At 56.4% G+C, this 20,297-nt stretch overlaps 2 long non-coding RNA genes across 3 annotated transcripts; one reads left to right on the top strand and one right to left on the bottom strand.

Annotated features, from left to right (window-relative positions):
• Positions 1–1,362: 1,362 nt before the first annotated feature.
• LOC149126297 (uncharacterized) lies at positions 1,363–2,019 on the bottom strand. The gene is made up of 2 exons (XR_016235853.1): positions 1,896–2,019; positions 1,363–1,567 (listed from the first exon to the last, which is right to left on the bottom strand). It is a non-coding gene; the product is annotated as an uncharacterized LOC149126297 (long non-coding RNA).
• A 428-nt stretch (positions 2,020–2,447) lies between these two features.
• Positions 2,448–15,089, top strand: LOC138849961 (uncharacterized). 2 transcript variants are annotated; one of them, XR_011389289.2, is made up of 2 exons: positions 2,448–2,647; positions 4,426–4,632. It is a non-coding gene; the product is annotated as an uncharacterized LOC138849961 (long non-coding RNA). The 2 variants fall into 2 exon arrangements; XR_016235852.1 differs by lacking the exon at positions 4,426–4,632 and adding an exon at positions 14,637–15,089 and having other exon boundaries at positions 2,505–2,647.
• Positions 15,090–20,297: the final 5,208 nt, after the last annotated feature.

Genomic DNA, 20,297 nt, shown 5'->3' on the forward strand with positions numbered 1-20,297 from the left:
ATAAATAAGAAGCTACTTCCAACCTGCTGATGGGATTCCCTCCATGGAATAAAACCGCAGTTACTGGCTGGCACCGCGGTTCAATAGGCTAATCCTCCACCTAGCGGCGCCGGCACACCGGGTTCTAGTCCTGGTCGGGGCACCGGATTCTGTCCCGGTTGCCCCTCTTCCAGGCCAGCTCTCTGCTGTGGCCAGGGAGTGCAGTGGAGGATGGCCCAAGTGCTTGGGCCCTGCACCCCATGGGAGACCAGGAGAAGCACCTGGCTCTGCCTTCGGATCGGCGCAGCATGCCGGCCGCGGCGGCCATTGGAAGGTGAACCAACGGCAAGAGGAAGATCTTTCTCTCTGTATCTCTCTCTCACTGTCCACTCTGCCTGTCAAAAAAAATAAATAAAAATAAAAAAACTGCAGTTACTCCCCATGGTCTGGTGATCACGCACGTGTCCAGCCTCATCACTACCCCCATATATATACACACACATACACACACGCACTCCAGCCACCCCTATATTTTTTAAAGGATTCTTTATTTATTTACTTAGAAGGTAGGGCAATAGAGAGAGATACAGGGAGCTCTTTCATGTGCTGGTTCACTCTTTTAATGGCCACAGCAGCCAGGTCTGGCCCAGGCTGAACCAGGAGCCCAGAACACAATCCTGGTGTTATATCTTAATGTTAGCTGTCGCAAAGCACACCGGACACCGGAGTAAGGGAAAGGGTTTATTGGGGAACACCCAACAGACCGGAGTGGGGGCAGCGAAGGAAAAGAGAGGGAGACTGTAAGAGAGAGAGACAGAGAGAAGAGCTAACGAGGAGAGAAGAGAGAGCAGAGAAGAGAAGAGAGGAGAGCAGAGCCAAGAGCCCAGAGGAGGAGGCTAGAGAGAGGAACCGAGAGAGAGCAGGAGAGAAGGGGCCAAGAGAGCACGTGTGCAGGAACAGGCCCTTTTAAAACTTTGCCTGAGGGCGGGCAGGGAAGCAGGAGCAGCCAATCCCATTAGGATGGGGGTGGAGCCTGGCTCAGGTAGCTGGGCCATGGTGCCACCTGGCTACAACTGCGCCAGTTTCCTAACACCTGGTCTTCCATATGGGTGCAGGGGCCAAGTACTTGGGTCATCTTCCACTGCCTCACCAGGCACATGAGCAGGGAGCTGGATGGGAAGCGTGGAGCAGCCGGAACTCAAGCCAGGCGCTCCAATATGGGACACCAGCTCGATGCTGCAGCTCACCCCGCTGAGCCGCCATGCAGGCCCCTGCACCGTCTCTGTAATTCACAGACCCAGTTCTGGTCCCCGGCCTTGGCACGTTTCCCATGCTTCTCCTAGTGGATACTTCCCTGTGGCCTCTGGAATAAATCACACCAACTTTTTTTTTTTTTTTTTTAGATTTATTTATTTGAAAGGCAGAGGTACAGAGAGAGAAAGAGAGGTCTTCCATCTGCTGGTTCACTCTCCAGATGGCTGCAATAGCTGGGATTGGGCCAGGCTGAAGCCAGGAGTCTGGAGCCTCCTCCACATCTCCCACGTGGGCTCAGGGGCCTGAGGACTTGGGCCATCCTCTGCTGCCTTCCCTGGGGGCATTAGCAGGGAGCTTGATGGGATGCGGAGCAGCTGGGACTCATATGGGATGCCACCACAGCAGCATAGAGGGTAAGGAAGCATAAATGTTTGTCTTATGCTCCTGGGAGTCAGGAGTGGTCGCACCCCTCCTGGGGGCTCTAGGGGAGGATCCATTCCCTTGTCTTGTGCCGCTTCTGGGTACTTCCTCGGCTTGGGGCCAGTTCCAGCAGCAGCCTCACGCCTCCCTGACCCTCTGACCTCCTCAGAAGGACCCTCAGGACCCCACAGGGCCCAGCCACAGTATCCAGGGCAACCTCTCCTCCCAGGGCCCCTACTCACCACTTCTTTGTTGCCATGTAAGGTAAGGCACTGGCAGTCTGGGATCAGGAAGGACTGGCCTTCTCTGGGGTGGGGGGGTGGGGGGGGGTGATGCCGCTGTCACATTCCACAACTCTGCCCGCCCTTCAGATCTGAGCCGGCGGGTCACCTCCCCCGAGGAAGCTGTCCCTGACCTCCCTGATAAGACCGTGGCTTCCCTCGCACGGCTTGTCACGGCCAGGCCACAGTGTAGCATCTGTTTGGCCAGTTGTCTGATGGCTGCCAGGACTAGCCCATCCTCAGAGACTGCACGGCAGAGCAGGGGATCCACAAAGCTTTGCTAAACAGATGGCTAAACAAATAAAGGAACTTGCCCAGGGTCACAGCCACACAGGCAGGATCTGAACTTTGGCCCAGGCAAGCTCAGACCCCCACCCCTTTTCGCACGAATGCCTCCAGGCCTCAGCAGACCAAAAAAAGTCCTGTGATTTCAGATTTATGGGCTGGGAGGAGGGCCGAGGTTCCGGCTCCCCTGGCGGTGCGGGAGCGGGGGCGGGAGTGGGGGTGGGGGGTGGGGAGCGGGGAGCACAGCTGACAGGAAGAGAAAGCCAAGGGCAGCGCCGCGGGCACACCCACGGCGAGGAGCTGAGAGCGGGCGATGCCAGCGCGGAAGCGAGCTGTCAGAAACCGGGAGGAGGCGAGGAAGACGTGGGAAAGTGCAGTGTCATGGAGACCCAGGCAGGAGGCGTGGCCAGCCGCGCGCCGGGAGGCAGGTGCGCGGCCACAGGGTGGGGCCGAAGGTGGGCGGCCCAGGGCCACCTGTCCCGCCCGGGCGGCCGGGTTGAGCTGCCCCTCCGCGGGGGCGCCGCCGGGAGCCACGGCCTGGGCGCCGAAGGCCGAGTGGGCGCTCGGTGCATTCGGGAGGAAACGCGGGAAGCCTGCACATTTCCGGATCTGGCAGGGAACGAGGGTGGGTGCTGGGGCTTCGGGGAGATGCGCGTGGGTTTGCAGGCGCCTGGGGAGCGCCTGGGGGGGAAGCAGCGGGGAGTGAGGAAAGAGGGCCCGTCGTGGGCGTGCACGGGCTGGCCGGCAGAGCGGGGGATGAGTCAGCGCTCAGCGCCGCCGGCAGGAGGCTCGGGGAGGCGGCGCCGCATCCTGGCGACGCCCGCGAGCCGAGCCGGCTCCCCCGGGTGCCCTCCGCCCGCCGGGGTCGCCTTGGGGGGAGGAGCGGAGCTGCAGCCCAGCCTCCGCCCAGGCTCCCGGCTCTCCCGGGGCCGGCGCTCTGGACGAAGCCGCCCTGGGAGGACGTGGGTGGGGCTGGGGGTAGCGCCTTTCCTGCCCGGCTTTCCCCGCAGCCTCTGACCCCCGCGAGTGAAGCCGGAGCTGCATCTTTGTGCTTGGGTGGCGCCTCGGGACCTTTTCTCCGAACAAAGGCGTAAATTAAAATACTCTGGATTACCAGCGGAACCAGTTCCATTGAAAAACGGTTCCCAAAATGTATTTTTAAAACCGCATTTCTAATCTACCAGTTCCTTTCTCAGATGCATGAAAGAGCAAGCTCTGGCAAAGGGGCCGTGATTTCAAAGGGATGACGAACACGCACTGCGTGCGAGGACAGCTGCTTAGGCTGGGAAGGGAGTGAGCCAGCCAGCCGAGCCGTTTTCGGTCCGGGTTGGTGAAAATAGCAAGGTCACTGTCACCCATCCAAGTTCTTGGACCCCTCCCCCACTGCTGTCCCAGACTCTGAAAACGTTAAGAACGTCTGCTTTGAAGCAATAGCCAAAAGCGCACCTTCCTTGGGGGCTGCACTGCCGGCTCCAGGAAGCCCAGGCTGCTCCCCTCCCATCTTTAAGACACGCCAGAAATGCCAGCGCTTAGGTCCCTTCTGTTAGGTGTTAGCAAAACAGTCCCATTTGAAAGCGGCCTTTGAGAGTCCAAGGTAACCCAGTTGCGACCTGGAGACCTGGACTTGGGGCCACCTGCGGGAGGGGTCCTCGGTGGGGCTGGACACCCCCCTGCAGGCCTGCGGTCTTCCAGGGGAGCCTGATGGGACGTCTTTGACCCAGGGCTCCAGTCTAGACACGCGGCAGGCGACGACCCCACCCGCAGTCAACCACCACAGCAAACCTAGCAATTGTCTGTGCCACCTCATGGGTTCTGCCTTCCCCCAGAGGGAACGGCTTCCCGCGCACTGTCCCACAGCGGGAGCTGGGTGCCCGGCCACAAACCCCGAACTCAGTCTCAGTTCTTGAGTAATCAGGACTCTCTCTTAAGCAGAGTAGAGTCAGCGACAAAAGGGGCTGCTGGGTCGAGGGTACGTTGTCCGCTGCAGGACGCTGTCCACCAGCAAGGAGTCCTGGTTCTTTCTGGTTTCCTTTTGTTCTCTGCTCCACTCACAGGGGTTCCTGTGGAGTTAGGGTATAGGACATATTGAACAATGTCAGCTGTATGCCCAAAGCCAGAGCATAGAGCCCTGTGTGACTTGTTCAAACAGTCACCACTGTGGAGGGTTCCAGGGCGACTGGGCGTGACCTCCGGTTTCTCCCGACAGTGCTGAGGTCTGGCTGTGCAGATGGCAGAGAAGAAGCTGTCCTGCCGCTGTGCTTCTGATCCTGGGAAAGCAGTGAGGACGTGAGCTTGTGCCCCTGCCACCCACATAGGAGACCACAATGGAGTTCAGGCTCCTGGCTTCAGCCTGTCCCAACCCTGGCTGTTGCAGACATTTGAGGAGTGAACCAGTAGATGGAAGATCTCTTTACTCTCTGTCACGCTGCCTTTCAAACAAATCTTAAAGGGGGGGGAGGGGAGGGGACACTGCAGCCCTGGGGGATGCTGGCTGCTTTCGCCGCCGTGTACAGGCTGTGTTCCATCCAACCTCTGGGGCTTCACTCTCCTTTTCAGGGTGTGCAGACTGGTGCTTTGAGCTGCTCAAGGTTAGGCTCTCTGGGCCTGGGTTGTTATGGGAGCTGGGACGTGAACCTGGAGGAGACTCTTGCCACCACATGTTACATCAGAGCCTTTATTAAAAAAAAAAAAAAAAGGCAGGGGTGGGGTGGGGAGAGTGCTAGCCCATGGCTCCATGGGAGTTTTGCCTGTATTTCCTGGTTATTGCTTCCCCCTGCCTTGAGTGCTGGAGGCCAGGGACTCATATCGAGGAGCCCCCAGCCTCCCTCCTGTGCGGGAGAATATGAATTGGGGCCCCGGGGAAGCAGAGGCCGCCGGGGAACAAGCCCTCTGGAAGCACAGAGGGGCCGTTGTCAGGAAATGGAGCTTCCAAAAGTCACACACACTAGGGGCAGATGGCAGCTCTGCCTGCGTGCGGCTCGGTGGCGCTGATCCATGAATACAGGAGAGGCGTTCAGAGCAGCGCCTTGCCAGGGCTGGACAGACGTGGGTTCTTCTCCGACCAGCAGCCTTGGCTGCAGTCTCTGATGAGCCCGTGGAGCCCTCCCTGCAAACCCCGGGAGGAGCTGTGATCCCGGGGCCCGGGGAACCTGCAGGCCTCTGCTTGTCCATGAAGACCCAGCTCCGTGGCACTGTGGCAGCTCTCTGGGGGACCTGCTTCACATGTCACGCAAAATTAAGTGGTCACTTGGTGCTAGGGTCTATGTCACAGCTGACTTGGGTTTTGTAGGGCCTGATACTTGTACAATTTAACCGGCTTTCTTGTGTGTGTGCGTGCGTGTGTGTGTGTGTGTGTGGCCCAAGGCACTGGTTAGCTTGTCCCCATTTTACAGCTGTGGAGAATGAGACCAGAGATAACAAGTTACTTGCCCCAGATCATGCTCGTGGCATCTGCACCACACTGGCATTTCCTGCCAGCCCTGGGGTAGTGGAGCCGTCCTCAGCTCACACGTCCAGTTCACAGCTTCCCTAGGGCTGCGTGGCAGTCTCTGCCTTGCTGCCAGTGCCTCTCAGGCCCAGAGGCAGGTGCATGTGGGTGGCCCATACAAGGCGCTCAGTAAGTGCACATGGTGGGGCGGGGCGGGGGCAGGGGGGCAGTCAGGATGCAGGTTAGATGCCAGCATCCCCTAGCAGAGGGCCTGCGGTGGGCTCCTGGCTCCACCTCCCATTCCAGCTTCCTGCTAGGAGGGAAGCAAGTGATGACTCAAGTACTTGGGATCCTGCCACTGCTATGGGAAACCCAGACTGAATTCCTGGCTCCTGGCTTAGGCCTGGCCCAGCTCTGGCTGCTGTGGGCCTTGGGAGAGTGAATCAGCAAATGGAAGTTCTCCCTGTGTCTCTGCCTTTCTCCCTTTCAGGTAAATAAATGCCTGGGAAACGGACACATGCACGCCACTCTCCCTCCTCTTTGCCCTTGGTCCCCACCAGTGCACCTGTTCCTGCTCCTATTCGAGAGTTCCCAGACTCAGCCTAATGTTCTGCAGAAAGTTTCCAGAGTGCAGAGGGGCAGGGAAAAAAGAATGCCCTTCCTCTAGGACCCGAAGGGGACAGCAGGAGAGAAGGGTTGGCTCACACATCCAACACCTACTTATCGGGTACCCCTCTAGGCACAGTGGTGCGTTGCTTAACCACAGGGACACGTTCTGAGAAATGGATCATTGGGCAGTTTTGGTGTAGTAGGACCATCCCAGTGTGCATGTACACAAACCTGGATGGCACAGGACAGTCCCTTAGTGTGGCCACTTGATATTATCAAGATATAGCCCTAGCTGGTACAGCACAGCACCCTGGGAGCACAGACAAAAGGCAGAATGTAGTAAACACATAAACAGGAAACACAGTTGCTTGTTATCATCAAGTGCTGTGTCTTGTGAATTACCATGTGTGCGGCACTTTTCTCATCCGACCAGCAGTGTGGTAGCTTTGTTCACACGGGCATCACAACCCCACAAGAGCGAGGCTCGCGTGATGATGTTATGACATCCGTGCGTCTCTAGATGATAGGAATTCTTCAGATCCATTATAGTCTTATGGGGCCACCATTGTCGGTGTGCCCTGTCTTTGATGGACGCATGGTGAGAACCAGAAATGACCCAACACAGGGTCCCAAGAAGCCTGCCCACTACTGGAAGGAAGTCAGCCACAACAGTGTGACGGCTGACCGATGGCCTTCAGAGCTGTGGACAGAAACAAAGCAGCCAAGGAGGACCAGGTCTGCTGGGTGAAGTGGGTCTTGTGGAGAAGGTGGGATTTGAGCCAAGTCCTGTACAAGGTGAGAGAGTGAGCTATTCACACCCCAGGGAATGGCCTTCAAGGCGGAAGGAACCACCAGTGCAAAGGCCCAGGGGCAGGTGCCTGTCTGATGAGTGGAAGGAACAGCAAGAAGGCCTACGATGAATGAGGAGAGGGGGGATGGCCAGGTGGCAGGGGCAGTCGCCACAGGCTCTGGGGGCCATGGTGCAGAGAGGGGAGAGGTGGGAACTCAGCCTTTGGAGAGTGGTGAGCAGAGTGAGCCAATCCACCTTTCATAAAAAAAAAAAACAACAACAACAAAAAAAAACACCTCTGTCTGCCAAGTCAGAATAAGCTATGGAGGGCAAGCATGGAATCTGGGTGACCAGTAGACGCCTCTGCACAAATTGCCGGAAGCCAGGCAGGAGGTGGTTGCGATGGGGATGGTGTTGGTGGCTGTGGAGGGCTGGGAAGTTCTCCATTGCAACGGGACTTTGATGGGAAGAGGGGCACAAGGGGAAGAATGGCTCAGGTTCCTGCCTACGTGGAAAGATGGGAATGCCCAGGGGAGGAGTGGCTTCTGGGGGCGAGATCAGGATTTTGAGTTTGGACCTATTGAGCATAAGAGGTTTCTTGTAGTCAAGTGGGCAGCCGGGCTCATGAGCCTGGGCTTCGGGGGAGAGACTCAGGCTAGAGAAGTGACACTGGAGTCACCCACGTGTGGCTGGCATTCAAGGCCGCGGACTAGATGAGATCACCTCCAAGGATGCAGACTGAGAGGCGCTCCCAGGGCTGACCCCTGCCCCTCTCCAAGGACTGCCAGGGCCCAGGGGCCAGGGAGATGATGCTGAGGCGGAGCAGCCAAGGCCAGCAGGGACCAGGGAGCGTGGTGTCCGGGAATCAGCCGAAGCCAGTGTCTGGAGGTGGAGGAGGAAGTGATGACCCGGTCCAGTGCAGCCGCTGGGGTGGTGTAGACGAGAGAGGGGGCTTAGGTGGCCTTGGTGGTGGAAGCTGCTGCAGGGCGGTGCTGGAGGGAGGCTGATGGGAGTGGGTCTAAGAGGGCAGCAGAGGGAGTGAAACTGAGGCAGCAAGCAAGCGAGCCAGCGAGGGCAGCTCTTTCGCAGCTTCGCTGCAGGTGCACAGGGAGAAAGGGCATGGGAGCGGCCGGTGAAGTGAGGTCGAGTGAAGGGTTTAGATAGTGGGGAAATCCCAGTAGGTCCGCATGCTCCTGGGGGCCAGTCAGTGGCGAGGGCATGGGCCATGCAGAAGAGAGACCAGAGTGGACTGTGGTGACAGCCCTGAGGTTGCGATGGGGCTTGGGATCTACGGCACAGTGAGACGGGGCAGCCAGCGGGAAGCCCTGGACCCTGACATGAGGAGAGAGGGAGCTGCGGAGTTGAGGATGGAGAAAGAGGTCCACTAGGAGCTGTGCCATGGGTTCCAAGCCAGGCAAGAGGTGTGGCTCAAAGCACAGTGGGAGGAACAGCGGAAAGAGGGTGAGGTGGATGGGCTGCCCGTGTCAAACGTTGTGGCAGACTGCTCGGTGGCGCCCCCATCTTTTCTCCCCTTCTTCCGTCACAAGGGAGCCTTGTTGGGCAGGTTCCCGCCCAGATCAAGGCCAGAGTTCCCAGCCTCCCTTGTGACTGGGTCTTAGCTGAGCTCTGGCAGTGTAGGTGACAAAAGCGAGGGCCCACGTCCCTTGCATAACAGGACTCTGTTGCCCTGCTCCGATACCGTGCCCCCTCCCTGGAATGCCGGTGGCCCAGCCACAGCTGATTTCACGCCTTGGACCCCCTCGGCTGTCCGTGAAGCCAGCGGTCCCTCTCAGAATTCTGAGCTGCACTCATGGAGTGAAATAGTAAGGTTACAAAGGCAACAGCTATGGTGAAACATTACCAAATGTTAAAGAGTGACAGCCAATAATTAAAATGTGTGTTTTCTTATAAATACATGAGAGAACAGTCTAGCGATGGCTCTAATGACGACTCTGCATTGAAAGTCACAGTTGTGGTGCTGAGGGTTAAGCCTGTGCTTGGGATAGCCACCTCCCCGTAGGAATACCTGGTTCGAGGCCCGGCTACTCTGCACTTCCTGCTAATGCTCTGGGAGGCAGGAGACGATGGCCCGGAACTTGGGTCCCTGCCATCCACGTGGAAGACAGATGGAGCTCCTGGCTGCTGGCTCTGGCCCAGCCCTGGCTGCTGCAGACATTCGGGGTGTGAACCAGCAGATGAAAGATCTCTCTCTCTCTCTTGCTCTCTCACTCTGCCTTTAAAATAAATAAATCTTTTATAAAGATCAAATAGGGGTCAGCGCTGTGGCATAGCTGGTAAAGCCGCCGCCTGCAGTGCCGGCACCCCATATGGGCACTGGTTCCAGTCCCGGTTGCTCCTCTTCTGATCCGGCTCTCTGCTGTGGCCTGGGAAATCAGAAGAACATGACCCAAGTGCCTGGGTCCCTGCACCATGTGGGAGACCCGGAGGAAGCTCCTGGCTCCTGGCTTCGGATCAGCCCAGCTCCGGCCGTGGGAGCCATCTGGGGAGTGAACCAGGGGATTGGAAGACCTCTCTCTCTGTCTCTCTATTAGTAACGCTGCCTCTCAAATAAATAAATAAATCTTTTTTTAAAAAGTAATAGTGACCAGAAGCGGTATTTCACAATAGCTGCAATGGCGGATGTGATAAGAAATATCTGATTGCTGTTGGAGGCAGCATCACGGTGCTCCCGGGGTGTGGCCTGCAGTTATCATGAAAGAAAATGCTAGCTCTCAGGTGGACCCTGGTGGAAAGCAGCGTGCGGGTTTCCCCGCGTGGTTTCAGAAAGCCCCTGAGTTGTGGCCGGCCCTATTTACAGCATCTGTCTTTGCGGATGGGAGAAACACAGGATGGGGGGGTGGGTGGAATTGTGTTCCCAAATAACCCTGCAGGCCAGAGCCCACTGCTGCCCTAGCAAGGCCCAGCTGTTAAAGAGACGGGGAATGAACACCCTGCCTTACCCCAGCTCCTCCTGAAACCCAACTGGGAGCCTCTGGACTACCCAGCCCCGGTGGTCTGTAGTGAGCGCCCCTGCAGCCCCTACCACTCCACCAGGCCCAGGGCTGCCCCACGCCCCATGCCCCACCCCGGCGGGGCGGAGCCACGGCCACCTGTTTCCTGTTCTCCGCCTGCACCCGGGCCTCCTCCCGTCCGACCTCGTGACTGCTGCGGCCCGCCCCGCCCCGCCCCTCCCCTCCCTCCGGCCCCGCCACACCCAGGGCCGGCGGATCCCTGATCGCTGGGAGCAGGAATGTTAGCGAGGCCCTGGGTGTTGCGATGCTGGCAGGCTCTCAGCCCCTGCAGATCTGGAGTCGCTGTGCAGCCAGGAGCAGCAGAAATGCCCTTAAAAAGGGAACGGAGAGAGGGCAAGGCGAGAGCCAGCTGGACCGGGGCCAGGAGTGCGCAGCGGAGGAAGTCAGTGGTGACTGCAACAGGGCACCCACTAACTCAGGACTGCAGGCCGCTGCTTCCCACGGGGGGGTGGGGGACCCTCCACATCGGTACCTGGGCCGCTGAGTTAGCCTCTACTGCCTGAAGGCCCAGAGAATTGAGTCATCTGCCCAAGGTCACACAGGCGGTGGCCTAGTAAGAGTCCAAACCGCTGTTCCTGGCCAGGCCCGGAGCTGAGCAGGAATGCATGAGCTACTTTTTCCCCTCCTGAGAAAGAGGAGGTCTAGCGCTCGCTCTAGGGAGTCCTCGGGTACCGGCTGCCCTGCGCTGGGTCAAGGTGTAACCCGGGCAGAAAAGGGCGAGCTCCGGGAAAACTGCTCTCTGTTCCCACGAAGTGGAGAGGGAGGCACCGCAGCCGTGGGAAGCCGGAGAGCAACGACCAAGTCAGAGCTGGTGGCCTCAACCTCAACCCCGCTTCCGCCAGGGACAGCCGGCCCTGCCATCCTCGCCGTTATCTCTGGGTCACAAGAAGAGAGAACTGATCAAAGTCTCAAATCCTGGGTGCAGCTCCTCGTGCCCAGCGCACGAGAGACAGGGCCAGGACCTGCTGGGCAGGAGCTGTGTCCTGGCAGGGGCCCTAGAACTGGGGCTGTGGATTTCCAAGAGCCGGAGGCAGGCAGGGACAGTCCCAGACTTGGTTGCATGTCCCCAACTTCTGGCAAAGGTTAGAGCTAGGGAAAGCAGCGAGCAGCGTGGGGCAGCAGGCAGAGCTGGCACTGGGGATAGAGACCCCACCCCTTGTGGGCGTGGCGGAGAGATGAGCCACCCCTCCTCCTCCCTTACGAGGGTCTCGGTTCCCGCAGTGTCTGCTGGTGGTGTGACGAAATGAGAGCATGTGGGCTCTCGGCTGTCAGCAGAAAGCAAGCGAGTGCTTGGTGTCCCTGAACGCTGCCCTGGAGCTCTGAGTGTAGGTGGTGGGAAGAGGGGCGCGGCAGGAGTGGGTTAGGACTCGGGGAGGGGGCAAGTGGACACCAGGCCCCTTGGGCCCCCAACATGCAAACGTAGGGAGCCAGCCACCAAGGCTCTTAGCTCCTGGGCAGATCTGTTCAACCGGACTTGGGGACCTGTTATGGTTTTGACCATGGCTCGGTGTGGGAGGATGGAGGGGGGGGGGGGCAAGGTCCCACGCATTAAAGGCTGGACTCCCAGAGACTGATGGTAATGGATTAAGGATGGAACTCAAGCCAATCATGGCGTCTGAAGATGGAGCCTTGGAAAGTGGTTAGGTTGAATTAGGCTCAGGGCGATGAGATTGACAGCTTTCCCAGGAAAAGTGCGTAGGTCGAGGAGAAGCATGCTCCTCTCTCGCCCTGTGTAGCACACGCTCCACCCTCATCCAGCTGGCTGACCTTGGACTGTGAACCTCCAAAACTGGGAACTGAAATAAACCTTCTCCCGCCCCAAGGAGCTCCTCTCAGGCATCTGTTGTAGCGATGCAAATCGACTACCAGACCCATCTGGTTCCTGGTCAGAGAACTATGACAACCATGGAGCTTCCCGGAGGAGCCTGCTCTGGGCTTGTGCCCAATTTCCAGGGCTTTTTAAAATTCAGTTTTATTTTGCTATGGAGATGGTGCTGCCTGGAGCTCATGTGCAAGAACGAAACCCCTGCTTTATGAGCCACCATGGGAGCCTGAGCTGAGCTACCCATTTGTGCCTCAGTTTCCCTCTGCCCACACTCTGGGATGCACTTCACCTTCTGACTCCCTCCAAGGGCCACGGCCTCCTGCTGTCGACTGCTCGCCCTAGCTGTTGCCTGCATCCGCCCCAGTCCTCCCCGCCCAAGACTGCCCGAGTCCTGTCGCCTGAGGAGCAGGGGTCCCCAAGCCCCCTCTGCCCACAGCACCCTCAGGTGGCCACACAGTTTGGATGATCCATTCGCTCATTCAGTTATCAAGTCCTTTGTGTGGCGCCTTCTTCTGTGAAGCAGAAGCAGGAAACAGCAATGGCCTCTTTAAACTGAGAGATGGACAAGGTGACGAGCAGCTCACGTGCCGCCCGCAGCCAGGCAGAGCAGAGAACGCGCGGAAGGGGGTCTGGCCCACCCTGGGCACCCATGGGTTTCCTGCAGGAGGCAGCATCTGAGAGCCTGTGGCATAGTGGGTTAAAGCCACCGCCTGCAGTGCCAGCATTCCATATGGGTGCCGGTTCGAGTCCTGGCTGCTCCACTTCAGATCCAGTCTCTGCTATGGCCTGGGAAAGCAGTAGATGGCCCAAGCCCTTGCGCTCCTGCACCTGCGTAGGAGACCCAGAAGAAGCTCCTGGCTCCTGGCATCGGATCGGATCAGCTCGGCTCTGGCTGTTGCGGTCATGTGAGGAGTGAACCAGTGGATGGAAGACCTCTCTCTCTCTCTCTCTCTCTCTCTCTGGCTCTACTTCTCTTTGTAACTCTTTCAAATAAATAAAATAAATATTTTTTAAAGGGGGCACTGGAATCAGCCAGCATTTTGGCACTGACCTCTGGCTGTAGTGTGAAGGTTGGAGGGCACCCGGCAGGAGGGCCAGATAGGAGGCTGCTGCAGGAATCCAGGTGCCTGGTGGCAGCAGGTTACAGGAGAGGAGCCAGAGGCAGGCCTGGGGGCGGAGAGGAGGAGACTCCCAGGTTCTGGGCTTGGTCTGCTGGCTCGAGGCACTGCGGCGTTACAGGGATTCCAGGAGGAGCGCAGGCCTGGGCAGGCAGGAAAGGGTGACCCTACCTGGGAGTGGGTTTAAGGTGCTGTGGGGCCTCCTAGTCCAGATGACCCAAGGGGCAGGTTTATCAGAGTTTGGAGCCAGAGAGACCAAGTGGGGGAGGGGCTGAGGGCACACATGGCAGGGGCGGTGGCCCCAGCCCAGGAGGTACAAGAGAAGAAGGGGAGCCCCGTGGGAAGGAGGAGGCAGAAGGAGCAGCATGGCCACGTCTACATCCGGCTGCAGGAGATAGAGGAGGCCTTGGGTAAACTGTAAGAGGTCCCGTGCAGCGGCGACAGAGGCCAGGGTGAGAAAGGGGCTCCGGGCGGGGGGCTGGAAAGCAGTTCTCAGGGGCATGTTCACGCTCTGAGGTCTGCCCTGGGGGCGATGGGGACCCATGCAAAGGTTTTCAGCGGGGTGAGATTGGCCTTGTGGGGCATGCGTGGGGGGAGGGGCCGCCCTCGCTCTGTGCACTGCTGGAGTTCCACAGATTCACAGGGCCCCCAGGGACCCTGGGAGCAGCTCCGGGAGAGAGTCTGGGCCGGAGTCCCCCTGCCCCACTGTCCCTGCCTGGAGCGTAAGAGATGCCGTACTTGTCTCCCTGGGGATGTGGTTGAGTCTTTGGGGTGGCTCTGAGAGTGTCCTGTGAGGGGCTCCCGGGGCACGATGGGTGTCCCCTGAAGGGAGGTTGGGCTGCTGGGCCGTCAGGCCACAGCTTTCAGGGGTGCCATGGCCGGAAGCCTGGGAGGCAGGAATGCGAGAGCCCTCGGATTCCCAAATCCAAGCACTTGTGTTGACGGCGTGACCATTTGCCTGTCAGGTGGGGTGACCGGATGGGCGTGGGAGGCTGGGGGGGGGCACTCTGAACACCCTGGGTTGTAAAGGACCGAAAACCCAACCCCACTGGGGTAAACACAAAAGGGAAATAACAGCCACATCGCCTGTCACTCATTGCTTCTCCTCACCCTGGGTCTAGGCTCCTATGTGACGTCACCATCACCGGGGCCACACCCAGCTCTTCACTTCCTCTGGGCTGGGTCCAGTCTCAGCTGCTCTTGGGGTGCCAGGCTGGCTGCGCCACCTCCAGGCTCACTGCCCCCCGGGTTTAAGCCCTGGGCAGCGGCACCACCACCTTGCTTGTGTCTCCTTGGTTCTGATTGGGTCATTTGTGCCTCCTTAAAAAAAAATCCTGCAGCCAGGAAAGTCTGTCCCCTGGCTGGCCAGGCCTCAGCCACAGGCCCTGACAAAGCTCAGAGAAGGAACGCAGGGTGAGCTCCCCCAGAGCAAAAATCACTGTGGCTGCCAGGAAAGGGGCAGTGGCCCCTTGAGAGGTGTGCCCTGCGGCTGCCCTGGTGGTCCTGACCTGCTTCCCTCTGTTCGAGAAGCCAAGCGCCAGGGCCACGTGCAGTCCTGTCCCCTGCCCTGACACACACCCTCCGTCTTGCGCCGTCCTCAGTTGCGTCTTTTGCAGGAAACTGTCTACTGTCACCTGGAACCTGTTCTCCTAGCTCGACACGTGCACGAGGGCCAGTCCCGCGTGATGACCTGGGATTGGCTCTGAGGACGAGGGCAAGCTCATGAAGCTTGGGATCCGGCTGCAGCTGCACGGCCACCCCGAGGGCTGCTCCCTGGCTCATGATGGGCTCTGAGAGGACCCCTGGCCTTCAGCTAACGGGGCTGTGCAGACCAGCTCCGCCATCCCTGCCTGTGGCGTTCACCACGGAAGCTCCCCGAGCCTCCAGTTTTTCATCCGCACAATGGGGTAGTAATTCCTTCTCTCAGGGCTAAGGGGAGTCACATGTGAACGCCAACCGAGCTCCTGGAGTACAGGGCACTTTTGGTTGTTTTTCTTAGCTATTATGGACCAATACTAGTGTAAAAATACAATAAAATGAATAATAAAATAAAATATGATAAAAGTTAAATTTAAGAAGGTGCTCAGAATACCAGTTCCAGCGTTTCGTTATTGCAGCGTCCAGCGGCAGTGTAACCTCCTAAGTGCCTGCTCTCTGTCTCTGGGCCGGTCTTGGGGGTGAGCTGGTCACAAACACTTCCAACCCCAGAATGGACGCACAGACCCCACACTGAGTAGCCCTGCCCTGGAAGGATCCCCACGGATGGCGGTGGAATTTCTGGGACATGCTCTTCCTTGTGTGATTATTATCTGACAGCTGACCTCTTTCCCCTTTGCAGTCCAAGTTGTCACTGGAGTGTGGTCCTGTTGGCTGGTTGAATACCGAAACGAATGCTTGTGTGGGAAGCTGGGAGCCTCAGCAACCCCTACTCAGCATGTCAGGAGCAGCGGTAGCAGACAGTCTCTCTGACCACGTAGGTCTGATCATTTCGTGGTGACAAAGCCCGCTGATTACTCTTCAATACCCATTCTTCTCTTCTGCCATAATAGGAGAGTTTTTGGTGGGAACATGGTTTCCCAGCTAAAGACTACATTTCCCAGCCTCCCTAGCAGCATGGTCATGTGATTAGGAGTTAGCCAATGAGGTACAAGAAGTGATTCCTAGTCTCTTGATTGGACTAAAGCAACTTTGGAGGAGAGAGAGAGAGAGAGAGAGAGAGAGAGAGAGAGATATCTTCTCAAATGCCCACAGCATTTGAGGACTGGGCCAGCTGAAGTGAAGCCAGGAGCCAGGAACTCCATCTGAGTCTTCCACATGGGTGGTAGGGCCCAAATACCTGGGCCATTGTCACTGCCTCCCGAACACATTAGCAGGAAGCTGGATCAGAAGTCGGAGTAGCTGGGACTGAGTGAGCCAGATTACGACTCTTAGGAGATGTGGGCATCCCAAGCAGCAGCTTAAGCTGCTGCACCACGACGCTCGCTGCAAATCTGGTCCCAGTAGCCTCATAGTAGCCCTTCGAGAGAGGGAGGTGCTGTTGCCTACCCCCCACATTCTGCCCTCTGAGAACTGGGATTGGGGCGGCCAGGCAAGCAGAAGGTGCATAGGCCACAGAGCTGAAGCTGCTCAGAGCCCCCGACAGCCGCTAATCGCCCTGAGTGCCTACCGCGTGCTGGGCCCTGAGCTAAGCGCTTGCCGGGCAGTGGGAAGCGAGCCCACAAGGGCCTGCCCCCCGAAGCTTGCTGCTGGGTGCGAGGAGACTTGGGTTAAGCATTACATTCTACAGGTGACAAGTACATAAGTAACGCTGGGATACAAGTCAGAAAGGACAAAAATTGTTGGGCCAAAGTCACGGAGAAGTTCAAGGTTGGGCTTGGGCATGGAGTCAGGGACAGGAGGTCTGTCATTGGGAGGGGAGCTGCACCTTTAGGGGCTTGGGGAGGAGGAGAGGGAATGGGTTTCTCCAGCATGGAGGTTAGGAGCCTGGTCTGCACCTGCAGGCTGTCGCATGTTTATGGAGACACCTTGCGAGTGTGGCACCTCTGCCGGAACAGGCCTGAGACAAGATCCTCCCGTGGTCTGGGCTTTACTCCAAGATGATTGCTTTGCAAATGTGTTGTTTATAAAAGGAGCTGTGTCTTCAGCTATTAACAAAATAAAACCCCATCCCTCTCCTCAGCAGATAATGTTTTTTTTAGATTTTTTTTTTTTTTTTTTTGCCATTGAGGAACTAAGAGCCCCCTTGCTGAGAGCTTGAAAGAACCAGAGCTGGGGGCTGGGCCTCTTTCTCTTTTTGTCCACACAGCACCACGGGCCGGCTAGAAGTTTCTGGAAGCCAGTCTGCTTTATCATTTGGGGATGAATTTGTCTGGAAGCCTCCCACTGATAACCTGGCTCCCGTGGCCCGGCGTGTCGTCATTCCCTAGGATTACTGGATTTGTGCTTGCAGCCCCCTGCTCAGCAAGGGAGTAAGTGAGGTGGGGGAGTGCGTTGCCCAAGGCTTATCAGTTCAAACGTTAAAGGAGCAAAGTTCTGTCTGTCCAGCCCACAGCTCAGCCGTCTGCTCCCAGCTTAGGGAGATTGCGTATCGTGGGTGAGCATGGTCCTCCCCAGCCCTGAGGCTCAGGCTCTGGGCAGACATCAGCTTCTGCTTGGTCCAGATAGTTACGAGGAGCTGGAGGGGCTTTGCCCAAGGCTCCCCTCCTGGCAGAGGTGTGCAGGAACCCCAAGGTCTATGTGGCAGGTGTGGGTGGTGTCGGTAAGGCCGGGAGCCAGTGGAGTCAGGAGCTAGGGAACAGCCAGGGGCTATGACATGGTGGAATTAGACTCACCTGGCAATGCCTAGGTAGCCGTCCACCCTCCCTCTGTCCCCATGCCCCAGGCCTTCTCCTGCCCTCGCCCTGCTGCTCCCTCTCAGGCACCAGCCCTGGGACCCAGCAGCCGAGAGATTCAACACGGCCTCCTGCTCAGCCAGGCCAGGAGCTGTTCAGCCCCCAGGAAATCAATCTGCGGATGTCTCACCAGGCAACAGCACTGAGCGAGAGCACACGCCCACATCCCCCTACCCCCATACACGAACTGCACGCCACACAAGACTCTAGTCTGTACCTAAGGGCACGTCTCCTCGGACGCAGGTCAATGGGGGAATAAACAGGCTACACACACACAAATGCACACACACACACTTTTATGCACTCACACGCACATACACACGCACACCCATACATGCATGCACACACATACACACCAAACTTAAGGGTAATAAATTCTAGTCGTGTGCTTATAAAATTGAAAGCAGGGATATAACAGCAGTTTCATAAATGACAATTGTATGAACACATGTTAGCAGAGCAGAGAGGGTAGTCATCCACACCGCCACCCCCCCCCCCACTAGAGCAAAGGGAACAGAGAATAGGGATGGGGAGGGGAGCAGTGAGAGAGAGAGAGAGAGGACAGAGAGAGGGAGGAGAGGGGGTGGTTGTGGGATGAGCCCAGGTTAGAGAAAGGGTTATGCCTCTCCCGGGTGCCATTTCTTGTGATAATTGAACACCTATATGTACAGGCCCTTTGCTGCCAACATTCACTTTGGCTTCCACAACAAAGCTGGGAGGGGGTATGATGAGTTCTGTTTTGTGCATGAAACACTTGAACGTCAGAGGTTAACTGCCATGGACAAGGCCTTGCCGTGGACCCAGAGCCCCCTGACTCCAGGACCCTGGCTGCGAGCGAGTGCCTTCCTGGAGGGATCCTGGTATCTTACCTGGGTCTGACATTCCTAATGCCTGCAGCAGTGCCTGGCACACAGTGGGTCCTTCCTCAGTAAATATGTAGTGAATGAGAGCAGAGCAGATGTGGGCATCCAGTGGGATGAGATGGGAGGGGCAGGAGAAGGAAGAAGAGGAGACCAGGACAGGCCCCCACTGTGCTTTCCGATATGGGTTTTCTCTTGTGCCCTCAGCTCTCCCCCAGGCTACCAGGAGTGGAGCACAGTGGAGAAAGGGGAGAGGGGAAGGAGGCCCAGCCTGGTGCAGCCCAGTGGATCCTGGGCAGCTGACACTTGTGTGCGACCCCCGGGCTCCCCCATCCCCTACCCCACTCTGGGGAATCCCCCAGAGAGCTCTGAGAACACCTGCACCCCAGGCCCCACCCCCAGAGGTTTTGCCTTAATGAGTTATGCTGAACCATCCCTGCACCCAGGATAAATCCCTCTTGGTCAGAGTGAATGAGCTTTTTGATGTGCTGTTGGATTCGATTAGGATTTTTGCATCGATGTTCACTGGGAATACTGATCTATGGTTCTCTTTGTTGTATCTTCTGGTTTTGGAATTAAGGTGATGCTGGCCTCCTAGAAAGAGTTTGGGAGGATTCCCTCCCTTTCAATTGCTTGGAATAGTTTAAGAAGGATTGGGATTAATTCTTCTTTAAGTTTGGTAAAGTGCAGGAGTGAAGCCATCTGGTCCCGGGCTTTTCTTTGTTGGGAGGGTCTTTATTACTGATTCAGTCTCCAACTTGGTTATTATATTAGCCTATTTAGGTTTTCTATGTTTTCATGACTCATGTTTTCATTTTGGTAGATTGTATGTGTCCAGAAATCTATCATTTCTTCTAGGTTTTTCCAATTTGTTGTCATACAACTATAGTAATTCCTGATGATTTATTCATTTCTGTGATAGCTGGTGTTACATCTCCTTTTTCATCTCTGATTTTATTAATTTGGGTCTTCTCCCCTGACCCTTTTTGGCAGGTTGGTTGGGTCAATAGTTTATCAATTTTTTTTTTTTTTCAAAAAAAAAATAGCTCTTCATTTCATTGATCATTTATGTGATTTTTTAAAATTTTGATTTTGTTTGTTTCTTCTCTGATTTTTATTGTTTCTTTCTTTCTACTAATTTTGAGCTTGGTTTGTTCTTGTTTTTCTAGATTCTTGGGATGTATTATTGGATCATTTATTTGATACCTTTCCAATTTCTTGGTGGAGGCACTAATTGTTATACACTTTCCTTTTAACACTGCTTTTGCTGTATCCCGTAAGTTTTGATATGTTGTGTTCTCATCTTCATTTGTTTCTAGAAAATATTTTGATTTCTTCTATGACTCACCGTTCATTCAGGAGTATGTTATTCAGTCTATGTGTTTGCATGTTTTCTAGAGTTTCTTGTGTTGTTAATTTCCAGCTTTATTCCATTGTGGTCAGAAAAATACATGGTACAATTTCCATGATTTGATTTTGATGAGACTTTTTTTTTGTTGAGACTTACTTTATGACATATTATGGGCATTCCTAGAGAAAATTCCATGCACTGTTAGAAAGAATGTATTTTCTGGCCGGCGCCGAGGCTCACTAGGCTAATCCTCTGCCTTGTGGCAGAGAGAAAGGTCTTCCCTTCGTTGGTTCACCCCCCAAGTGGCTGCTACAGCCGGCGCACCGCACTGTTCCGAAGCCAGGAGCCAGGTGCTTCCTCCTGGTCTCCCACGCGGGTGCAGGGCCCAAGCACTTGGGCCATCCTCCACTGCACTCCCGGGCCACAGCAGAGAGCTGGCCTGGAAGAGGGGCAACCGGGACAGAATCCGGCACCCCAACCGGGACTAGAACCTGGAGGATTAGCCTAGTAAGCCAGGGCGCTGGCCTCAAGGCTATTATTGATAAGTAATGACTTGGTCCTGCCGTTTTGCCTATAAATGCTCCTATTGTTTGCTTTGGACCTCCTTTGTACTTTTAGGAGATTTTCTGCCTTCTTATTTTTTTCATGATGGGGATTACCTTTCTCAGTTTCTGT

Source organism: Oryctolagus cuniculus, chromosome 6, assembly GCF_051225735.1.
Source record: "Oryctolagus cuniculus isolate XC-2025 breed Fujian yellow rabbit chromosome 6, ASM5122573v1, whole genome shotgun sequence".
NCBI classification, from domain to species: Eukaryota; Metazoa; Chordata; class Mammalia; order Lagomorpha; family Leporidae; genus Oryctolagus; species Oryctolagus cuniculus.